We start from the raw sequence: 23843 nt of genomic DNA on the forward strand, positions 1-23843 counted from the left end.
TAAATACACTTACCGATTTCCATAGACTGGCACAGACTAGGTCGTAGAGTAGTGACTCTTGGATGGTCCATCTATTCCTCTCGAAAATACATCTCACAACCCTTCCTCAATCATTTCTCCATCGCCAACCAATTGAGGTATCTAAGAAGCACACCAACAATCATGGTTTGACCCTGGCCATGGGCAACCTTATTCTTTCCCTCGTACCAATCCATGCCCCGATCACTCTCATGAGAAAGAAAGAAATTGTATAACCCTCATACCAGCCCAGGCTATGATAGCTCGAATAGGAAAGTAGAAATTCTATAACCTAATGGGAAAGGAGAAATTATATAGCCTCATGCAAAGAGAGGAGAAATTTGAAGCAATGAGCTATGGGAAAGAATAGAAATAAATTCTATAAGCTCATGTGAAGAGAGGAGAAATTCAAAGTAGCAAGCCATGGGAAAGAATATAAATTCTTTAACCCTCATGTGGAGAGAGAAGAGATTTGTAGAGGCAAGACATTTTTAATTTATAATCATTAAAATATGAATAAGTTAGAGAATAAATTTTAATTTTAAGATGAAATGATACTTTTAAACCACCTTGACATGTATAGCAGTGATATAATAGAATTTTCACTAAATGTGTGCAAAGACATGCCGATACAAATGTAGATGAATGTAGTGTGTTTTTCACTTTTTGACTCAATAAAGTGTGTTTTTCATTTTTTACTGGTTTATAGTTTAGATCATAAATAAGTAAATATTACCACTTCATATGGGGTGGTGAGATAATATTAATATACCACTATTTCATTAATGTGTATCATCACATGGATGGTGGAGGTACTGAATAGAGTGATCCATTACTCAATGCCATTTCGAAGGATCCTAGACATATGTTTTTTCTCTTCCCAGTCTCACGAATCTCGGACACCCACTTCCCTAGCTCCAGTGGTGCACACCTAGGTACGTTCGAGGCCGAGTCTTGGAATTTTGAATGACATCCATGCCATCAACAAAGTGGCTACCAATACCATCCATGCCAATCATCAGGGTAGAGCAGAGGGTAGGAGATGGGATTATATGGATTTACAAGCTTCTCTGCATCCAACCTAATCATTATGGTGGGCTTATTAATCAAAGAAAAATATGAAATGGAGGTGGCACATTTTCTGCAACAAAATCACTAATGGCGGAGCATACGCCATCTTCCATCAAACACATAAAATAAGTAGAATAAAAATGTTTCATGATGTTCTACATGTTCATTATGTGCATAACAAAATAACTAGAATAAAAAAGCTTCATGATGTTCTGCATGTTATATTTGAAATTCCGTCAAAAGAAAACAACCTTCATCATGTTCTACCTATTATATTTCAAATAGAAGAAAACAAGATATCATACAAAAACATACAAGATACAATAATAACATTCAAATACTATCTTCTTACATATATTCATTAGAGGCTTCCATGGCACATTTTTCTTACAATTCCCAGCTAACAGGTAAGCTTTACATGTAAGCACTCATAAGAACAAATTTTGGCAGAAGCACTGGATTAGAAATTTCCTCATACACAAAGCCACTTCCCTGGTTGAATTTCATCATCATAATGACCTCCATCTTTATCATAGGCATCTGTCTTCTCCTATTTCTTTCCATCCAAAATTTTGTTCATTTTATGTAACTCATTATTTAGCTTCTGGTCTTTATTTTTCTTCCTTGTTTTATGACCATCTACCGTCTTCACCCAAAATTGAAAGGCAGTTTCAGTCATTAATTCCTTTTGTTCATTATATTTTTTCCATTCTTCTTCCATCCCAAAGTCCCAACTATGGATACTTCCCTTGGTCCTACCACTCATATCCATTTTTGTTAGGTCATCCTAATCATCATTGTCTACAATATTTCAATTATACTCCAGATAACCTGTATAACACTCAGAGTAACTTTTAGAAATGAAGTTTTGGACCATTTTCCGAAGCATCCTTCTCCCTCCGCTGCTAAAGCCTACGATTGTCACATTTGAATACAGACCCAAGATCATGGTCCTTCTCCTCTTGAGTCATAAATTGAGGATCCTTATGTAAACTTATTCCTGCCTCCACACTATAAGCTGATATCTCATTATGCATGTATTGATCAGTATAATTTAATTGTTTTGGAGCCCATTTTCCAACAAATTTCTTAGGTAGTGGTGGATGATATTATTTCCATTTTTGTAGGTTGGTCCTTGAATAGTATCATAACCACCTTGTTGCTTCCAATCTTGAACCATTGTTTCCATAGGTCGTGCTGGACCATACATAGGATCATTGAAAAATGGTCGCCTCTTCATGTCCCTAGATTATTCTTCCATCTCTTTTAAGAGGGGACTATAGATTTAATTTCTACCAAGAACAACTTAATCAGTGCCAACACCTTCAAATATGTCATCTTTCTTGTTATTGGCATTCACAAAAACTTGTTTCTACTGCTCCTTTTCTTCTGTGTGAACTTTGCAAGGAGGAGGAGGAGGTGACATTTCTTTACTCAAGTGCCTCTTCGAATCCCCATATACAGGATTCAGTTGTTTTTCATAATCATTTGCATATTCATCGACCAAGTATTGAAGTGCCTTGCCTCTGCCTTTTTTCCTTCCTTTTCTTCTTCAAAACCTTTCAATAGGAGCCCAAGAAGAGATAAGACATGATCTTAGTATTATGCTCAAGCACAGATGAATCCATTCCAATTGTGATGGATTCCTGTGGAGTTGGGAAATCATCTTTACTTCTATGCAATGTTGTCAGAATGTCTTGATAAAAATCCTCAATGTTGTAGACAAAAGTTGTTTGGCCTGGAAGAGCCATTTCATTAGGCTTGTTCATGCTATTAGGCTTTATCATCCATTCATAAATCAAATTTTTTGTAGTAGTGCAGAATGACACTAGTTGGTCTTCCTTCTATGCTCTTGACTTCCCATCTATAATATCTTCATTCTCTAGGTTTTTTGTCAATCTCACTCCTCACTTTGTGCAACAATCCATAATATAATCCTTTCACCATATGTGTATGTTGAATATTACCTCCAAGATATTTGTTGGTCTCAATAGATATTTGTTGTCTCGATAAATCCTCTCTGCAAATAGAGCTGATCCCTCTATCCCAATGAGTGGGACTAGCAACCAACGTGACAATTTATGAGACACTTTCATAATTATAATTGAAATGATAGAAGAGGAAGGAGACCTACCTCATTCTGATGCTATAATACACTCCTTTGTTGAAGATCTTGATCGCTTTCTCTTTAGGCTCAGTCATTACTATACATAACATTTGAATACCTACGCAAGAGGCAAAAGACACAACAAAGCATACAAGTACAACAAACATAATAAAATGTAATCCATTTAACAGATCAAGGAAAATTAAGATAAATGATGCATTGGCACAAGAATTTATGGAAAGTGAACCAGTAGTTGTATATATTAATGAATGAAAGAGGAAGCATACAACCTAAGCCTTGATGTTAATAAGCCCTCCTTGAGTGAATGTCCATGTCCAAGTTGAAGCTCTCCAAGCACTCCTTCTCCAAGGCAAAGTGAATAGCATATAGGCACTATCTCAGCATAAGGGTGCAAATAATCAGAGACCAACCATTTGGGAATGGAAGAGGATGAATATATAGGTAGGGAGAGGGATTTAGGATCTCTCCAAAGAAATGGGAAGGCCCTCATCTCATGGAGGAAGCTCATATGGACAAGATCAAAGGGAAACATGGGGAGAATTCAACCACATCCACAACAAACAACCTTCAACTCATGATTTTGGAAGCCTCTAGATCACGAGGCTTCTTGTCCTCTTTTGGAAAATTTTCCTTTTAGGGATAAGTGCGAGTATATAGGTACAAACTGTGCTGCCACCATGAGTATAGTATGGTACAACCCACCATCAGCATGGGTTGGAAGTGTCATAGTCGCGATGATCTTGAAATTAGGGTTTTGAGCTCATTTCCTGAGGGAAGTCTCAAGGAATGTTTCTATTAATTATTCAGGGAGGATCTAGACTACATATTAGGATATGTACACTACATAATTTCCAAGTTTTTGGCACTCCGAGGTATGACACAAAGAAGTGCAGGAGGTGTGAAAAAATATTGTGTAATATAATAGTCAGTGACGGTTAATATGCTTTACGATATTTTTCAAGGATGAGAACAAGCATCGTTAGGAGACCTACAAATCAAGGAGGCATATACATATACATATATGATATATCTGTCATCAAAACATGAATCCATGATATGGTCGCAACCATATAGATAGAAAGAACCATGTGAAAATATCCATGGTATGGGCACAACCATATAAATCAAAAGGATCATCTGGAAGTCTAAGATAAATGGTATGGATGCAACCACCTGATATAGAATGATCATCATCATCATAGATATAAGATCCCACGGTATGGTCACAACCATCCATATAGAGGAAACATGTATACAATCATGAATAATACATAACTTCATGCAACCTAAGTTATATCAGACAAAACTAACGGTCTTGCACTCGATCCCAACCCAATCAAAGTATGAATTCTAACATGCGAATGAATGTGTCAAAGTCGAACATTCCAAAAAACTACCTGATTACCAGCCAATAATGTGAATCATTGACAGACGAGAGAAACAACCAATAATGACAATGGATCTCAATGTATGACAGTACAATCTATGAATGTGAAAATGAAGTTGAAGTTGAACACTCATGGAATTAGCGAATCGAAGGCCAATGATGAAAACCTATCGTCAAATGTGAAGAAATTGCCATTAAGGCATGCAAGCTCTAAGGTGTTGAAAGGGGGTCTCTAAGTCATCTTCATGGATAATGAGTTGAAATCGACAAGAAGTGACCCATCAAAGGAGGGCCATAATAATTCCCTCATCATTGACATGAAACAAAGAATACAATGGAATAAATGCATATGATCCACGACTGTGGAAAAAGGTAAAAAAATATATAGGTGATAAACGCAGATAGGACTTCTCTTGAACATATCAGCAACATGACTTTGGAGTGTGGCAACATTTGACTAAACATAGGACTAAGGGTGATGATGACAAAATGGAATATTTAGATGAAAGGAAAAATGGATCACCCAAACCTGAGAGGAAAAGTGACTGAGTGAGGATATCACAAACCTGACACGAGAAACAAATGAGTATCATCTTCAAGAGTGACATGCTTCATATAAAGGAGATGTTTCACTTTCATTCTTTGCCACTATTTCTAGTGAGTACCCCAATTATTTTTAATCAGAAGCTTGAAGGGGATAACATATGCATTTTGTATAAGTTCATTCTTTGAAGGAATCCATCCTAGTAAGTTTTACTAGCCCTAGGAAGAATTACCTCAGTCTCGTCATGGTGACAAGTCTTTCATTGTTTATTTTTTAAGAGTCCGACAAAAGAGTAACTCGATGTATTTTTCATATTTAAAGAGTTTCAAAAAGAAATGAAAAATAAAACTCCATCAAATCCCTTTTCGTAATTTGTCTCTCGAACCTCAAAAGGTAGAAAACAATATTTGAGACAACCTCTTGACCATGTCGACCAAGGTGTTCCTTTTTCATAAATAGTCAATCCTAGCACGAAAAAGGGGTAAACATATAGTGAGACAAAGTTAATTCATTTAATTTAATGAGTTTGAAAAGACAAGTACTCGAAAATATTTTCATATTTCGAGAGTCAGAAAAGAGCTGAAATATGACTCCCCCTGGAGGAATGAGTGGTATAAAATAATAACAACTAGTTTCAGGCACGATGGAACAGCTCAAAACATGTAAAGGTCAAGAGGATGTCTAATAAGACCACTCATCATAAATGCTCCCCTAGTAAGGGTAAAGCAACCAAGTGAAAGTATATGATTGACCAAAGAGATGGTTTCATTTTTACACAGGCTTGAAACATGAGAAACTATGCTTGAGCATTCTTGAGGATGGTTTCATTTTTTCAAAAGCTTGAAACAAAGATAAAATATACTTGAGTTTAGTTTCATTTATACCCAAGCTTGAAACAAAGATAAACTATGCTTGAGATGAGTTTGCATGCCCCCAGCATAATGACTCAATTCGAGGTACATGTCCCCTAAGCTACATTTCATTCATCTAAGTAGACTACTGGTTACTAACAAGTGGATGGAATGAAAGTTCACTTATGAGATCAACTGAAAGACTCGACTGGATTTTATGAGATCTAATCAAAGACTCGAATTGGAAGGGGATTTGTTTCATTTTTTAATGAGATTGACAGATGAAAAGATCCACGCTCATGAAACATTGTTTAAATTTTTAACGAGATTGACATAGTAAAAGAACTATACTCATGGTCCTTGTTTCATTTTTTAATGAGCTTGACACAAGAAAAGGAATTATGCTCCAAACATTTGATCACAGACCAAAAGAGGCCATGGCTTCGAATAGATTTTCATCATATGGGAGAAAAACACTCTCGAAGGGATACATTTCAAGGGATCCAAATGAAAAATCAAGCTCCAATGACCCTAGTACATGATGTACTACATCACCTACTAGATCATCAGTAGATGTGGGCATGCAACAGGTGGCCACATCATTAGCCTATGACGGGGGTGATACCTCTTGAATATAAGAACTATTTAGGGACAGCGTTTGATTGGGAGTTGATTCAGGACTAATGAATGTAATATGATCAATGATCACAATGCTTCCTTCATGCGGGAAACACATCACTTGAAAGAGGGAAGAGACAAGAGCTCCCATGAAATAAACATAGTCATGACCAAGGATCATATTAAAATATGAAGGGACTAAGACAACCATCACGTCTATATAGATAATATTTCTTCCCAAAGTAATAGGCAACTTAGGAAGGATCCCTAACAGTTGACTGGTTCCTCTTTTAAAAGCTAACAGATCCTAGGTGACGAGGAGAAGTTGCCGAGAACCTAAAGCTTTCCAAGTAGTTGAGGACATTATACTAACAGATGCACCCTTGTCTATGACTATGCTAGGTACGAACATATGGTAAGCCTATACTGTAATCGGGAAAAGGACATAAGAAATAAGAAGATATCCAGCCAGTCGAATCGAATCAAAAGAAGTGACTAAACTACTTGAAGGGGGTGTCGTAGGAATGTGAGAGCTACCCTCTTGTGTTATGGGAACAAGAGAACTACTCTCATGCACCTTGGGAATGAGAGAATTTCCCTCCAGTTCATTCGAAATTGAATAAACCAAAATAAATTAAGCAATATGAGGTTCACTCTCTACCGGAAAGGTACAATTAATTGAAGGTGGAGCCAATTCTACCATTTTCTTAACCAATGGCTAGTCAAGAATGGACTCATGAGACTCACTTTCAGAGAGAGCGGGTTTTACCAAAGATGGATTTTGATCAATCACTTGATCAACTAGTGGAGGATTAGGCGAAATCTTCCGATAACCAACCAGAAGACAAGACTAGGAAGTTGTAAGGTTTTCCAACTCTTTGGAAACTTCATCCATAAGAGGAAAAAGGGGAATGGGATGATTACTTTCACACAACTTACAAGGAAATTTGAATTTTCCCTTTTTCCCATGGACCTTATTATTACTAGTTAAAGGTTTATCACCAAGATCATCTCTAGATGCTAACAACAAAGGTCGATGTGAACCTGTGGACCACACTTCTAAGACCTTAAGAATACCAGGACAATTCCAAAGAAGGTGGTCACCCTTACATAACATGAAAGGGAATTTTACTTTCTAGGGCTCGTTGGAAGATTTTTCTTCATTAGTTGCATCAATAACAATATTTTTTTTGTTTTCCCCCTTGATTATTTTGCTTCTTTTTGTTCATCCTCTTCTTCGTCTTCTTAGCTTCCTGGTTACTAGAATGTAGACTTACACCAGACGAAGAGGAATACCGGGATGAAGAAATAGGCAAAGAAGGCGAGGGGTAGATTTTAGGATCAATAGGAGGTTGATGTTGTTCAGGTGGAAGAGAACTCGGTTGAAAAGTAGTTTGTACATTCGGAATCACCGAGGTCGAAAATAACCAAACTGGCAGACCAATGGTCAATCTAGGAGGGGTCAACGTTGTCATATAGGGAGCACCAACATTTCCAAAAGAATGGAAAGGACTAGGATTCCCATCAGGGAGGTTTCCTTGGTTGGTAGACTCAGGAAATGTTTCCATTGGTATCAACCTAAGATCTACTAAGGAGTATTTCCATAGGAAGGATGTTTTTCCACGATCAATTAATTCATTTTAGAAATTAACAAAACAAAATAAAAGAGTGGTAAGCTAGGCAAGCGGGTTTGCCAAGTATCTGTGAACTAGTATACACACCTTAGTCGAAACCAAGGATCTAATGTACGATGACCAATCTCCCAGAATGCTGTGTTCGGTGGATTACATTTACAAGGTGGCTGACTCGGTTACCAGTGGCTAAAGGATAGCAACCTAGTGGGGTCTCCCAATATATACTCGACGGAACGGGGAGCACAACTCCGTATTAGCATTGTCTAATGCATAACCGTTCGGTGAAAGAGTTCTGATATACTTACCATACTAGAGTGCCTCCGATATATGCTAGAGTACTGGAGAACCTATGATATACTTTCGTATTGGAATGAGGTTTCACCCATGGGATACAATGCAGGAAGCTAGTGACAACTACTAGGTTTATAGACGCTGGAACACGTCCCTCACCTAGACCTATAATTGTTTGTGTTAAGTTCAAAATTCTCCTTAGGTTAATTGAGGTAAATTTTAAATTTTTTCTTCAATTAAGTTTTGGTTTTAAGGCTCAAAATGATGTCACCTGAACACCGAAGATGCAGGTATATGAGAAAAGGAAAAAATTTCATTTCAATGAAAGCCAGACTGGTCAAGGAAAGAAATTTCAATCAATAATGAATCAAACAGAATGCATTAAGCCAAATTCCTTTCACTAACTTTCACTTTTGTCTTCCAATTGAAATGCCAAAAGTAAAAATGATTTTCAATTTTCACTATCCAAAATGAAAATTTTCGAAAGCAAAATGATTTTTACTTTAATAAGATGCACTTATATGAATTGTGATTTTCTTTTCGTATTGAATTATTTGATGCACCTAATATAGTATTTATATTTCAATCGCCAAAAAATGTAATCTATTCTCAATGATGAATCTCAAAAAATAACTTTTCAATGCAACTAATCTAATGTATTTTCACGAAAAGTAAATTTTGAAAGACAAGCTAAAACCAATGCACAATGATGCTTTCAATGATTTCCATAGAAAACAACACTCTATCAATTAGCAAAACCAACATCTCAATGAAACCGAAAAGCAACAAGTGATGACCAATTGACTAAAAACACTAGAACTCAATCAGATTTCACTTCAATCCTAATCAGACAAATTTTGCAAATTAATCAAGACAATCAATCAAAAAGCTAATAAATCTAATCATACAAGATGGGAAAAGACCTTACGGGCTAAGACACAGTGGATTCTAAGGCAAGAACCCTAAAAATTCTCACGTTGAAATATTAGCGCTACTTTATGTAGAAAAACTCGTGTTTATTGGGTCATCAACGCTACCTTTCATAGTAACAACCCTGCTGGTCGAGGTCATGTTGACAGTGCTCAATCTGCCAACATTCAGGGGATCTCCCTGGTATGAAGTCCCAACCTCACACCATTTGGTGTGGGAGTCCCATCCATTACAATGGTCGGATTGCCACTATCTTAAAAATTTTCCTTATCTCTTGCTTGTCAGCACATGAGAGTGGTCTTTGCTTCGAAAAACAAGGTTCGCTTGCCTGGTGAGTGCTTAGTGTTACTTGTGTCAAGGTTCTTTCACTACAAAGGGAGAGGGTGGAAGTGAGTCTCAAGTTGAAAGGGAATAGTCCCAACTCTATCAGAGACACACAACACAATAGGACATGTGCAACTTCTGGCGGAGTATTCAACACGAATGCAGCAGTCAAAAATACACAGTGAATGGATAACACGTACAACACCTAGCAGATTAGTCCACACGAGTGTGATGGTCATTATAACAACTTTTTGAGGATGGTTCTATTGAGTGTCTTGCAGGATAGCCCACACGGGTGGGATAACATTAACAACTTATAAAACACATTTCCGTAAGCATATGTATTAGAACAACCAAAATAGTTCAATTGCTTTAACATAGTTAAAGAAACATGCATTACAAGTGTCCAAATAATAGTCTTATAAAAAAATACAATACATGTGTGAAAATGTGATGGCCTATTATCAGGCTTCTGAATTAAGTGAAAGTTCCAAAACACATAGGTACACCATACATCACTAACCCTGATAGTGGGGCGTTGGAGCCACTACTCGCTCTTGAAAGAAAATACTACAGACTCTCAAGGCTATGTGGGAGGAGCCAAGGTGAAAATTATGTTGCATGTAGAAATGAGGGGTATTTATAGCCAAGGGTAAAACTAGCCCTTGTGGTTGTTCAACTTCCCACATGACTGTTTGACTTACACGACTCTTCAAATTTATATGCTCTTCAGATTTACATGTGGGTCTCTTGGACTTCCACGTTACATTACATTGATTGCAACAGTATAGCCCATAGTAGTGATGTGGTCAAGATGAGTCATGACATGACTTGAAATGACAAAGATGGTGTGTTCATGCTGCTGGTGGTGTGCATGTTGAGCTATAGTGTTGTTGAGTGATGGATGTGATATTGGTGTATCATAGCTTCACCTTCACATGGCAAGGTGTGCAGAGTCTTTGATGGTCTTAGTGTTTGCTTGATGTTTCATGTGCTCGTAACTCCTTCGCTTGTACTTTGGCATGCTCCATGTGTTCGTTTGTTCATGAACAAATATCCTCACATGCATTCCTTGTTATTTGTTCACGAAAAAATATCCTTGCATGCATTCCTCATTCGTTTGTTTGTGAAACAATCTCCTGGCATGCACTCCTTATTCATCCTGTTCGTCGTCATGTCATGTCTCATCCATGTACTTGTGTCTATAATCACTCATGATGGGACGACATCAAATCTAGAAATATCCTGGTCTACCATGATGCATTTTCATTCGCTTTTTGATGTAGGAGACTGAGAGGGAGGATAAGACTTTGAACTGTGCAAGGTAGATTTCAAGTTGGGATGCGGGCTCTGGGCATTGTTCATGAAAATTTCGCAAAGTTCACTGGGAGGAAGAGATGGGAAATCTAGATTAGCAGTGACTATCTGCGAGAGTTGTCTTGGTTGGAGGGTAGATCTGCACAATTTTTAAGGGAGACAGTGCAAGAAGCAGAAGGAGACTGGTGGTGAAAACTATGCAATTTCTTTGGGTTGCTGGCAATGGGAAGCAGGAGGCTGCTTAGAAAAATTGCATTAATTTTTTAGGGAGCTAGTAGCAGGTTGCGAGAGTCTGCTAGAAAAAAATGCGCAAGTGCTGGGAGGCTCACCTGCTGGACATCCTTGCATAGTTTTTGAGCTGAGCAGAATGCTGGGAAGTTAAGGGACTACTCATGAAAACTATGCAGTTTTCTGGGTGAGAAGTAGGTCATATGACTAGGTGACGAGCTAGAAAAACTACACAATTTTTTGAGAGAGACAATGATGGACATAGGGTTTCTATCTAACATGTTTGTGCAGTTTCTTCAGTCATCAGAGTAGGTATGTTTGGCATCTTCTACGCAATTGTTTTTAAGGAGTAAGGTTTGGGGTCACTGAATGGTCAAAATATTTGGTTGACCAACTAGAGGCTCGGTTGATGTGCTTGTGGGCAGTGCAGATTGGAATGGCTTACTGGGAAAATTCTATGATGTTTTGGGTGATAGTAGATCGATTCGATTCTAGGGTTGCACAATGTAGACTGCCTGGGAGGAAGCCTCAATCTTTACGTAATTCTAGGCAGCGGTACATAATCACTGAGAGATGAAACTGTGTAATGGAGCTTAGCGGATGTCCAACTGTTGGAGGATGGTCTGATCCATAATGTTTAAAAAAAACGACCAAGCGTGTGAACGAGTGACTTTGTACATGAATGAAATTGCAAACACACACTCAACATGACTTGATGACTAGACACCTCAAACCATCAAGACAACATACGCTCAGTGTGATAGACCGACGATGTGAGCGACAAACATGACACTTGTGATATATCATTGAATGACCGTGATGACGCTTGTGTGACAATGCATATGACTTTATGTGTGAGTGCAGAAGATGTTTACATGGAAAACACAACTTGCACACACGAAGATTGACCTTATGCATAGCCAGAACATGTTTGCAAGCATGACATTGTGACCAACATGAAAAAAGATGCCCGATGAACGGTCAAGTGAGGAGGGTGTAAAGACTCAACCCGACCTCATGGGATGAGCCTAAGTACTTGCAAACATCAAGGAAGAACCCAAGGAAGGCTTTAAAATTAGATGCAGGCCAAAATTTTGGAAGGTGTTGTAGCCACTATGACACTCGGTGACACACTGGTTGAATTCCAGCTTCTCTGTTTTGATCCATTGACACTACAGGGCCTTAGTCTTTCAGGGAGTATTGATTCATTATGTGGGTTACTTTGGTTTTCCCACTTACCCCATGGATAGACATGGTTCACCTTTTGCCAACTCAGTCAAACACAACAACACATTTAAGCTTGATCACATTGTTTCAAAATCAAGAAGGGTAGTTTGGCTCGTGAGTTAAAAAATTTTAGAGTATAAGTTTTCATCTCTGGTGTTGCTCCACTGCCAGTAGGCCTAAATAGTACGCCAATGGAGTCATGCAAGAACAAACACATTTCTCCACTGCCAAAGAGCCTAGTCAGTACCCTATTGGAGTTGCATGTTTCACCTCTCTGCACAGGAAGCCTTTCTCTTCTTTCGCCTTTGTATTTTTAAGAGGACTGTGCATAGGCACTTATTTAGTTTTTTGGGTAGAAGAGGGATCCCAACTTATTGAGAGCAGAAGAGGTTGTTCCTTCAGAGAAGCATGTCAGACCTCTGACATAGGTTTTCTTGTTTAGATTTTCCTCTTCCTCATTTCTACTATTTGGATGAGCTTGAACACACAGAGCATAAATCTAATTACATGCACAGGGTTTCCTAGTGTGGACACAGGTTCATCATTGGACCCAACCTTCCGTTATTGACAGATCATATTTTCTGTCAAGAATTCATCAGCTGAAGGTTAGAACCAAGCACAGAGAAGACAAACGTAGGCCAGGCCAAGTGTTGCATTGTCACAAGACTCTTTAGATCTCAGCCACATACTCATTCAAAAGCCATAACTTATTAAAGGGCAACACTTATTTACAAAAACAAAAAATAACAATATACTAAAAAAACAAAACAAAATAAAACAAAAATAGGAAGCAAAGTGAAAAAGAAAAACAATAAGTAGTAAATAGACTATGTACATAGTGCGGGGCACATCCCTAGCTTACTATAAATGCTTGAGATCTTAGCCGTTGATAGGAAGGTTTTCAATCCTCCCGTCAAGTGATTGCAGATGGTATGTGTGTGGGCCAAGCTTCTCATGTATAATGTACAGGCCAATCCATAGGGACTAGAACTTTATATGCTTGCCTTTGTCTTCATGGGGTTTATCCCAATTCAAGGCTAAGTCACAAACATCGGAGTTAGCATTCCCTATAGACTTCTTGTCGAACCATCTTTTGATACGGTTCTGGTGGAGTGTAAAATTATGTTTTTATTTCATCCTTTCTTCCTGTAGTTTTTGAAGTGTATCCATCCTACACTGAACTAGTAGACAAGGCTTGCCTTGACATTCTTTAGATAATTGAGGCGCAGGAAAGTAGACATTTGGCGGTAGGATGGATTCTTTATCATAGACCATGGAGTATGACAATATATTCAGAGAGGGTGTGGGTGTTATGTGGTCAGCCCATAAGGCATTAGTCAAGGTAGAGTGTGAGTTACATTGTTAAGAGTAAATTGTCTTTTTGATAATGTGTATAAGGTTTTCGGTCGTGGATCTTGCGAGACCATTTCCCTATGGGTAGTAGTTAGATGACTGTTTCAACACAATACCATATTGCAATGAAAAATCATAAAGCTTGAAAGATGAAAAGTATTTTTCATTGTCAAACACAAGTGATATCAGAATGCCAAAGCTTGTGATAATGTTACGTTCAAGGATGCCAATGACATCCTAGTCGTTCACTTGCTTGAGTGGAACTACTTCTGTCCACCATGTGAAGTAATCAGTTGTTGTCAAAATGTAACCGTGTTGTTTTAACAAAATTGGGGAAATTTCCCCGATGATGTCTAGGCCCCATTGTTGGAATGGTTCAGTCAATACAACAGGGTGCAGTGGGGCTGCTAACCTTCGTGTCCTACTATTACATCACTGTCAGACCGGACACTTTCGGGCATATGCGTGTACATCCTTGAAAAATGTGGGCCACTAGAAACCAACTCACACAAATTTGTGCACATTGGTATTTCCCATGAAGTGGCCCTTGGCTCATTTTTCATTCAAAGCATGCGAAACCCTGTCTGGTTCGCGTGCCTCCAGGCACCTGAGCAAGATTCTATTACTATGCTTTCTGTAAAGCACTCTGTGAACCAACTAATATTGCAAGATTTAAGGCACAGTGCCATATTCTGTCTTGTGGAGAAGTGAGAGGGTATGGTGCCATGCTCAAGGTACTAGAACACATCTTTGTACTAAGAGTTTCTGGATGCAGTGGGTTGTGCTCACTCTACAACATACATGTCGATTTCTTGCTCCCAACCATCGAGCTCTTCTTCTTTCTCTTGCACGTGTACTACCTGAATGTTGGGTTGTGTTATATTCTTTCCACGACTAGCCCACATAGTTAACCGGGGGGTTACAAGGGGGGCGGAGCCCCCCCTTCGTTGCACCAATTGCGTAGCAGGGGGAGTCACAAGGGGTTTGAGGGGTGTAGGTAACCCCACTCTAGGGGTCCTGAGTAGCGCCCTGAAAATTTTTGGTTTTGGACCCTATGTTAGGTTGGGTGGACCTACCTATGGTTTTGTGCATGTTTTTTGCACATGGTTTTGGGTGTGATGGTTTTCGGTCCATGATTTTGGATGCGATGGTTTTCGGTCCATGCTATTAAATGCTTCGGCATGTATAAATATGTATTTTAACATTGAAAGGAATATAATGAAAAATCAAGCTGGTAGTCCCAGTTTTTGGATCCAGGGGAAAATATCTGTGTATATGTGCTTTATGTGTTATGCTCTCTCATTGTTTGTTTTCTGTGTTTTAGAATTCATCTGTAGGTAATTTCCGTATGGGGTTAAAACCTACATTTGGTATCGAAGCTGTTTTTGGCTTCAAGGGGATGCCTTTGTTGCTGAGGAGTTTCACTCGAGCCTGTGTTAGACCCTGTTCAGTGGGAGATCTGCGAGATCGATTCTGGTGGTGAAAGAAGATGGTGAGCAGTGGAAAGATAGAGATCGAGAAACTTAATGGTCAGAGTTTTGAGTTGTGGAAACTCAAGATGGAGGATCTGTTGGTGGACAAAGATTAGTGGATCATGATAGATCTGGGTAATAAACCAACGGGAGTCTCCGATGAAGAATGGAAGAAGTTGCATCAGAATGAAAAGAGCACAATACGATTGTGTGTCTCAGATTCAGTATTGTTGAATGTATCAGGGGAAACTATGATGAAGGCTTTGTGGGACAAGTTATTGACTTTGTACCAATCTAAGTCCCTAGTGAATAAATTTTTCCCACAGAAAGGGTTGTATAACCTGAGGATGAAAGATGGAGACTCGGTGAGAGAACCTCTAAACACATTTAATATTATGGTAAGTCAGTTATCATTTGTTGATATTAAAATTTTAGATGAAGATAAGTGCATCAATTTGTTGTGTTCTCTACTAGGTTCGTGAGATAGTCTAGTTATTGCAATAGGTAGCAATGCAACTGCCTTGCAGTTTGATGAAATAGTCTCATCCTTGCTAATGGAGGAGATGAGATGGAAAAATATGGAGAGCCAGAATGGTGATTCCTTGTCAGTATGAGGATTGTCCTAGAACAGAAACAAAAATAAGTCATCGAGTGGGAGATCTAAATCTCCAGGAAAACTTGTAAAGGTGGTGTGTTGGAAATGCAGAAAGGAAGGGCACTACAAAAGGGATGTTAAATCTAAAGCTCTTGATAAAGGAAAGGGATATGATGATGCTCCTTCTGCCGAGGCAAAAACCACCTCAGATGAAGGTGGGGATCTGTACTTGGCTTCTTCAAGTACACATGTTGATCATGAGGCATTGTTGATTGACTCAGGTGCATCCTTTCACTTCACTCCCCATAGAGAGTGGTTCTACGAGTATGAGAAATATGATGGTGGTGATGTCTTCTTGGGGGGTGACAGGAAGGCTACAATCATTGGTCACGGAAAAGTAAAGCTGAAGTTGCAAGGTGGAAGGGTTAGAACACTTTCGGGTGTTCTACATATTCCTGCATTAGCCAAAAATATGATTTTTGTAAGCAAGCTAGATGATGCAGGTGTAAAAACAGTGTTTGAGAAGGATACATGTAAGATGGTTTGGGGAGCACTGGTATTGATGTGGGGAGTTCGGATTGGAATTCTGTACAAGCTGCAAGGTAGCACTGTTGTTGATGGGTGCAACAACTTTGTGGTTAGTGAAAGTGGAGTAGAAAATCTAGTGGTCTCTGGAGAGAAGACCATGTTGTGGCATCAAAGGCTTGGACATATTAGAGAGAAGGGCCTTCAAATACTTCATGGTAAAGGTATGGTAGAAGGTATGAGTAATAGCTCTCTGGATTTTGATTTCAGTGAAAAATGTGTATATGGGAAGCAGAATACGGTGAGTTTCCCCTCTAGTGGTAAGAGGGAGAAACAGATATTAGAGCTTGTGCATAGTGATGTGTTTGGACCTGTGAAGGTTCCATCACTAGGTAAGTCTATGTACTATGTAACATTTATAGATGAATTCTCAAGGAATACATGGATATATTGCCTTAAGAAGAAATCTGAAGTTTTGACAGGTTTAAAGAATTTAAGGCTCTGGTGGAAAACCAGATAGAGAAGAAGATAAAGGTGTTGAGGACAGATAACGGTGGAGATTTTTGCAGTAAGGAATTGAAGAATTCTGTAAGAAGTGTGGTATAGCATGGAAAAAGAATACTCCATATACACCTTAGAAAAATGGAGTTGTAGAAAGAATCAACAAGATGTTGACGGAAAGGGCAGGAAGCATGCTCAGTGGTGCCAGGTTAGAACAGGATTTCTAGGCAGAGGCAGTGGAGACAACATGTTACCTGGTCAATAGATCACCTTCATCATTGTTGGAGGATAAGACTCCACAAGAGGCATGGACTGGTAAGAAACCCTCTCTTTCACATCTGAGGGTATTTGGATGTGATGCATATGTACATTTTCCAAAGGAGAAATGAACCAAGTTGGATAGTAAATCTGAAAAGTGCATATTTATTTGGTATAAGGATGGTTTAAAGCATTATAAGCTTTGGAACTGAGTAACAAGGAAGGTTGTGTACAACTGAGATGTGGTGTTCAGAGAGGTAAAAGATGTTATTAAACATCAAGTCCAACCAAAGGAACCTGAGAAGATAGAGTTTGAGCTAAAGGAGGAAGAATCAAACTCTATAGCAGAGCAGGAATCAGAATATGAAGAGCCACAAACTCTGGGTGTGAGAAGATCAGTTCGAGAAAGAAGGAAGCCAAAAAGGTATAGTCCATCTGCTTTCTGTTCAAATTTTTCTTTATCTATTACTGATGATGATCCCAGAACTGTGAAGGAAGTAGTAGATTCAGAGGATGGAAAACTCTAGAAAGAGACCATGGTTGATGAAATGGCATCTTTGCACAAAAATGAGGCTTGGGATCTGGTGGAGTTTCCGGCTAGAAGGAAACCCATTTGTAGAAAATGGGTGTTCAAGAAGAAGACAAATGCAAAAGGAAAGGTGGATAAATACAAAGCTCGTTTGGTAGAAAAAGGTTATTCCCAGGTGTCAGGAATTGATTTTAGTGATATATTTTCTCCTGTTGCCAAGGTAACTTCTATTACATTACTTTTATTTGCTGCTACTGCTTTTGATTTTGAGATAGAACAGATGGATGTGAAGATAACATTTCTTCACGGGAATCTGGAAGAGGAGATCTACATGAAGCAACCTGAAGGCTTTGCGGTGAAGGGTAAGAAAGAACTAGTATGCAAGTTAAAGAAGTCTCTATATGGATTAAAACAGTCACAAAGGATGTGGTATCAGAAATTTGATACATTTATATAGGGACTTTGCTTCACTAGAAGCAAAGAAGATCACTGTGTGTATTTTAAATTAATTGGTGACTGTTTTATTTATCTGGTCTTGTATTTGGATGATATGTTGCTAGTTGGAAATGACAAAGAAATTATCCAAGATTTGAAGAACCATTTGTCCTCCAAATTCGACATGAAAGATCTTGGTGCTGCAAACTATATTTTGGGCATGGAAATTAAAAGAGATCAGACAAAGAGGAAGCTCTAGTTAAACTAGAGGAAGCATGTCGACACAATATTATAGAGGTTTAATATGCAGGATAATAAACGGATGAAGGTTCCTATTCCTATAGGTGTAAAGTTATCCGTTGAATAGTGTCCCATGACACAAGAAGAGGAAGAGGAGATGTCTCGTTTTCCATATGCAAGTGCAGTGACTAACCTGATGTATGCAATCGTCTGTACTAGAACAAACATTTCACATGCAGTGGGAGTATTGAGCAGGTTTATGTCAAAATCAAGGAAGGAGCACTGAATAATAGTGAAGTGGGTTTTCAGGTATTTGCGTGGCACTAGTGATTATGGTTTGTGCTACCAAGGAATACCAGGATTGGATATTCGTGGCTTTGTTAATGCAGACTGGGCTAGAGATATGGATCAAAGAAGATCTACAAGTGGGTATGTGTTTAACCTATTTGGAGGTGTAGTCAGTTGGATGAGTAAGAAACAAACCGTAGTGGCACTATCAACTACAGAGGAAAATACATGGCAGCCACTCATGCAAGAAAGGAAGCAGTTTGGTTGCAAAGATAGTGTTCAAGTATCGGTTAGTAAAACGAGCTACAAGGATAGACTGTGACAACGAAAGTGCAATATTCTTGGCAGAGAACCCTGCATATCATTCAAAAGCAAAGCACATTGATGTTCAGTATCACTTTGTGAGGGATATGATAGAAGACAAAAAGGTGTTGCTGGTAAAGGTGGACACTTTGAATAATACTGTAGATACATTGACAAAATCTGTGAGCTCTAAGAAGTTCTCTTGGTGTAGAGAAACAATGGGTGTTTTAGGGATGGATAAATAACTAAGCTCTCTTGTGGCTCCCTATAGAAAGAAAACAACAAGTGGGAGAATGTTGGGTTGTGTTATATTCTTTCCACGACTAGCCCACATAGTTAACAGGGGGGTTAGAAGGGGGGCGGAGCCCACCCCCCTCGTTGCGCCGATTGCATAGCAGGGGGAGTCACAGGGGGTGTGAGGGGTGCAGGTAACCCAACTCTATGGGGTCCGGGGTAGCGCCTTGGAAAATTTTGTTTTTTGGACCCTATATTAGGTTGGGTGGAACTACCTATGGTTTTGTGCATGTTTTTCGCACATGGTTTTGGACGCAATGGTTTTTGGTCCATGGTTTTGGATGTGATGGTTTTCGGTCCATGTTATTGGATGCTTTGGCATGTATAACAATGTATTGTAACATTGAAAGGAATATAATGAAAAATCAAGCTGGTAGTCCTGGTTTTGGGATCCAGGGGAAATCTCTGTTTATATGTATTTTATGTGTTATGCTCTCGCATTGTTTATTTTCTGTGTTTTAGAATTCGTATGCAGGTAATTTATGTATGGGGTTAAAACCTACACTCAGCTATGAGTCTACAGGGACCATGACCCTTAATAGTGTGAACTAGGTTGATGTCAAGATCATACTCTTGCAAGCCTATCATCCAGTTTGCACATCATTCACCCAGCTCTTGTTGTACGAGCAGTGAGCACACTGCTGGGAGAGATACATAAAGTATGCAATGGATATTTAGGAATTTGGTTATGAAGTGTTTCACCATTGTCTATACTTTATATGCTTGTTTGTCAATAGTGGGGTGGTTGAATTCGGGTCCCTGCATGCTTGCGCTCATGAAGGAGATGGGATGTTTGTCGTTCAGCTCATCGTTCTGAGTGAGTACTGTAGCAAGCGAGTTGTCGGAGGTGAAGGTGTATATAAAGAAATAATTTTTGAAATCTGGGATGTAAAGTGCAGGTGCTTCTACTATAGCCTACTTGATACGGGTGAATGCATTGCTTTCCCTCCTTCCCCAGTTGTAGGTTGCATCGTTCTTGATCATATCTTGCATTGGTTTTACTATTTGCGCATATTCCAAGATGAATTTCTGGAGGAAGTTTATCTTTCCAAAGAAGGATTCCGTTGCTTTCTTGCTAGGTGGGTGAGGGATCTATGTGATGGTTTGGACCCTGTCCAGATCAGTTGGGTGGCTGAGGGATCTATGTGATGGTTTGGACCCAATTCGAATCAACCTTGATCCCTCTTTTGGAAATGATGTGCCCAAGGAGGTTCCCCTCAGACACTGCAAATACACTCTTTTTGGGATTCAAGGAAATCTTGTATTTTTGACATCACTCAAAGATTTTCTTCAGGTGGCATACGTGGTTTGACCATTTTCTAGAAAATACAGTCATGTCATTGAGTTATACCACTACACTTTGTCCAATGAGTTCATGGAAAATGATGTCCATGGTGCACTGAAAGGTTGCACTTGCATTCACAATCCTAAATGGTATTCATCTATATGCGAACGTACCCAACTTGGTACAGAATATAGTTTTGAGTCGATCAGGTTCTACTACTAGGACTTGATTATATCCTAAAAACTCGTCAAATAAGGAAAACATTTTTTCCCCAGATATTGACTGTAAACTATGCTCCATAACGACACGGGGTAATTGTCTTCGTCCTAGGCATTGTTTAATTTTCAAAAACAATGCACAAGTGGATCTCCCTGGACTTCTTTCATACAAGAACAAGGTTGGAAACCCATGTGGAATGATGAACTCTGTATATGATCTATGCATCCAACAAATTGTTCAAATCTTTCTGTAGAAGGGGTTCAAGTGACGGATGGACTTTCCTTAGCTTCTGTTGGAATGACTTGACCCCTTCCTTGATTTGAATGACATGCTGGATGATTCATGTGTCTTAAGTTTTCAGATCATGATAAGTCCACGTGAACACATCCCGGTACTATTTGAACAAGCAGACAATGGCTTGCTACTCCTGTTGTGTGCAACACGTACCGAGATTGATGAATTTCAGATCTTGTTATGTTCCTAGGTTTATCTGTTTGTGCATCATGGTGGAGATGTGGGTTTTGATGTTCCTTGACCACTGAAAGTGGTTCTGCAAGTCATAGATCTTTTCCAAAGATACCACACCCTTAGGGATGAGGTTGCCTTTCTTATCATTAGCCCTAACTTACAGAGACTGCTCGTGCTTGTCTTCGTCAATCATTGCGTATTTGAAGACAACAATGTTTTCCATGAAATGTAGTATCTGTTGATAATGGTCAAAAACACATAAGTTAGTTATGTTATCAAGGATATAAGGCTTATAAAAAATTTCAACAGTAAATCTATCCCTAAGCGGTGACATCCTAGAAGCTTTGTTTGCTAAAGCATTGTCAGCTACATTATGCGTTATTGGTACAAAAGTGATATTAAATTATTAGAAGTTAGAGATCAGTCACCATACCTCTCGCTGGTAGCTTTTTAGATAAGGTGATAAACATTGTATGGTGTTACGTACCTACTGTACCACTATTTCTGAATCATCTACCACTTTGAGCATGACCATGTTGAGGCTAATGGCTTTTTCCAAGCCAAACATGAGTCCTTCATATTCAACAGTGTTGTTTGTGCACTTGAACTCCAAGTGGCTTGAAATCAAATGTTTCCTATTTTTTGTGTCTATCAAGACATACCTGGCTCTAGATCCATCTTGTATCTTTGATCAGTCAAAGTACATGGTTGACAACTCATCTATACATGGACCGTTTGATGTGTTTGTACTACTGCTACAACTATTGATGCTACTGCTACTACTACTTGTACTGCTACATCTACTAGTGTTACAATGCGTTGTAAAAGTTTCATTTTAATCAGTTGGGAAAGGAAGGAGACCCAACTGCATGTTTGGTGGGGTTGGAGCTGGATGTGCGATATAACACCCCAGTGTTGCTTCCAAGAGGTAGTTGCCGAACATGATGTTTGTGAAGGCCAACGATTTGTTGTCACCATTTATGTGAGTGATGTAATGACTCGTGTATCTATATGATACCACCCATATTTGGTTACTTTTTCCATGGTACAGAAGCCACAAGTGTGACCAATCTATACCAAAATATCCATTCAGCTTGCTAGATGAGTCTTTGCTGAGTAGTACGCCCTATGCTTCCGGTATGTCCACTAAAAAAATCCTTATGCACTGGTGAACTCAGCTGTCCTGAGATAGTCAGATGATCACATTCTGAAGTTCACCAATGGCTAGTACACATGTCCAATCAAGTTTGATGATCTGTGCAGATTTATTGCTCCATTGCACATTGATCTTCTTGGCAATGGTGAGTGGCATGACATTTGCTGACGCACCAGAATCAACCAAATAGTTGTGAACATTACAGTTGAAGATTTAAAATTAAATTAGTAATGGAGGGAAAATGGAGTTTGCTTCTTCCATCCGGAATGTGTTTAGCACAATTGTGAGTGATCCAAGAGATGTGCTTGCTCCCTTGCTGGTAGAGGCTACGATGTTAGTAACAGAATATCTTGTTGACTCTTAATATTATCCAACTAGAACAAATATATGTTTGCGTGAGTTTTCTTCATGTATTCTACGATATTGTAATCCAAATTAGGTAGACTCACTAAGATGTCTGGGGTGAGACTGGTGTGCATGTTGTCTGATGGAGTGTTCTACAGTTTGCTACTCATGGATGTACTCTTTTCTACCTCTGTCTTCGCAGGCTTGCTTTTTGTTTTCTCATTTTGGATGGCTGGTGGATCAACCTTCCTCAGTAGTTTGAGCCTTTGTTGCATTTCCCCAATTGTAAGGGGAGCCCCTTGAATTCTAAGATTGTATCAACCATTTTCCTTTTGGGGTTGCTTCTCAGTGTTTGCCTTCTGCACTACTCACGAGCACTCATACATGTTGATCACCTGCCCAATGTTGGATATCTCATCAGGTACAACATCTTTGTCATCATCTATGTCTCACGGCTGGCCTTGCGAACTACTCACTATATTTGGCATATGGTCACATAATGAGCCTGGAACTCATTTCTTGTCTGAACAAGACCCTTATGTATGCTTATCTTCATGAAAAGAGAAAAATTTGTTGTTCACGCATTGCTCGACCTGGAACACTGAGATGGAAATTTGCACAGTTTTAGTTGGGAAGCAATTGCTACTTGATGACATGCTTCCTTGTATTTGTCTAGGTAATTTACTGCTTGCAGATGTGTCGATGGTTTTTTGTTTGAGTTCAGACACTTCTGTTGTAATGTTCTTAACAAGAAGAACAAGGGTTTCAATATCACTTGCTTCCTTGTCCTTACCCTTGCTTGCCATAGCTTGGGGCTTCCTGTTCACGTTTCTAGAGTGTTTTGTTGGTTCTTCATCCTTGATAACTCCAATCACATGTAGGTCCTTCTCTATAATGATTGCCTCTTCGTAGTTTTCTAACAATGTTGGTTTCACAACTTGCCTGATGAACTGCGCATTGCTGGTTGGTAGTACAGATGTGTAGTAATAGACAGTGCTGGAGACATGAC

At 39.0% G+C, this 23843-nt stretch overlaps 2 pseudogenes; both read right to left on the bottom strand.

Annotated features, from left to right (window-relative positions):
• Window positions 1-1561: 1561 nt before the first annotated feature.
• Window positions 1562-2515, bottom strand: LOC149192164 (suppressor of mec-8 and unc-52 protein homolog 2 pseudogene; annotated as a pseudogene).
• Window positions 2516-2585: 70 nt separating this feature from the next.
• The window catches only part of LOC149192165 (suppressor of mec-8 and unc-52 protein homolog 2 pseudogene), a 65549-nt pseudogene continuing 44291 nt past the window's right edge, over window positions 2586-23843 (bottom strand).

Source organism: Pinus tabuliformis, chromosome 2_2 (assembly GCF_031772625.1).
Source record: "Pinus tabuliformis cultivar Carrire ecotype Pingquan chromosome 2_2, CPIR1, whole genome shotgun sequence".
In the NCBI taxonomy this organism is placed as follows: Eukaryota; Viridiplantae; Streptophyta; class Pinopsida; order Pinales; family Pinaceae; genus Pinus; species Pinus tabuliformis.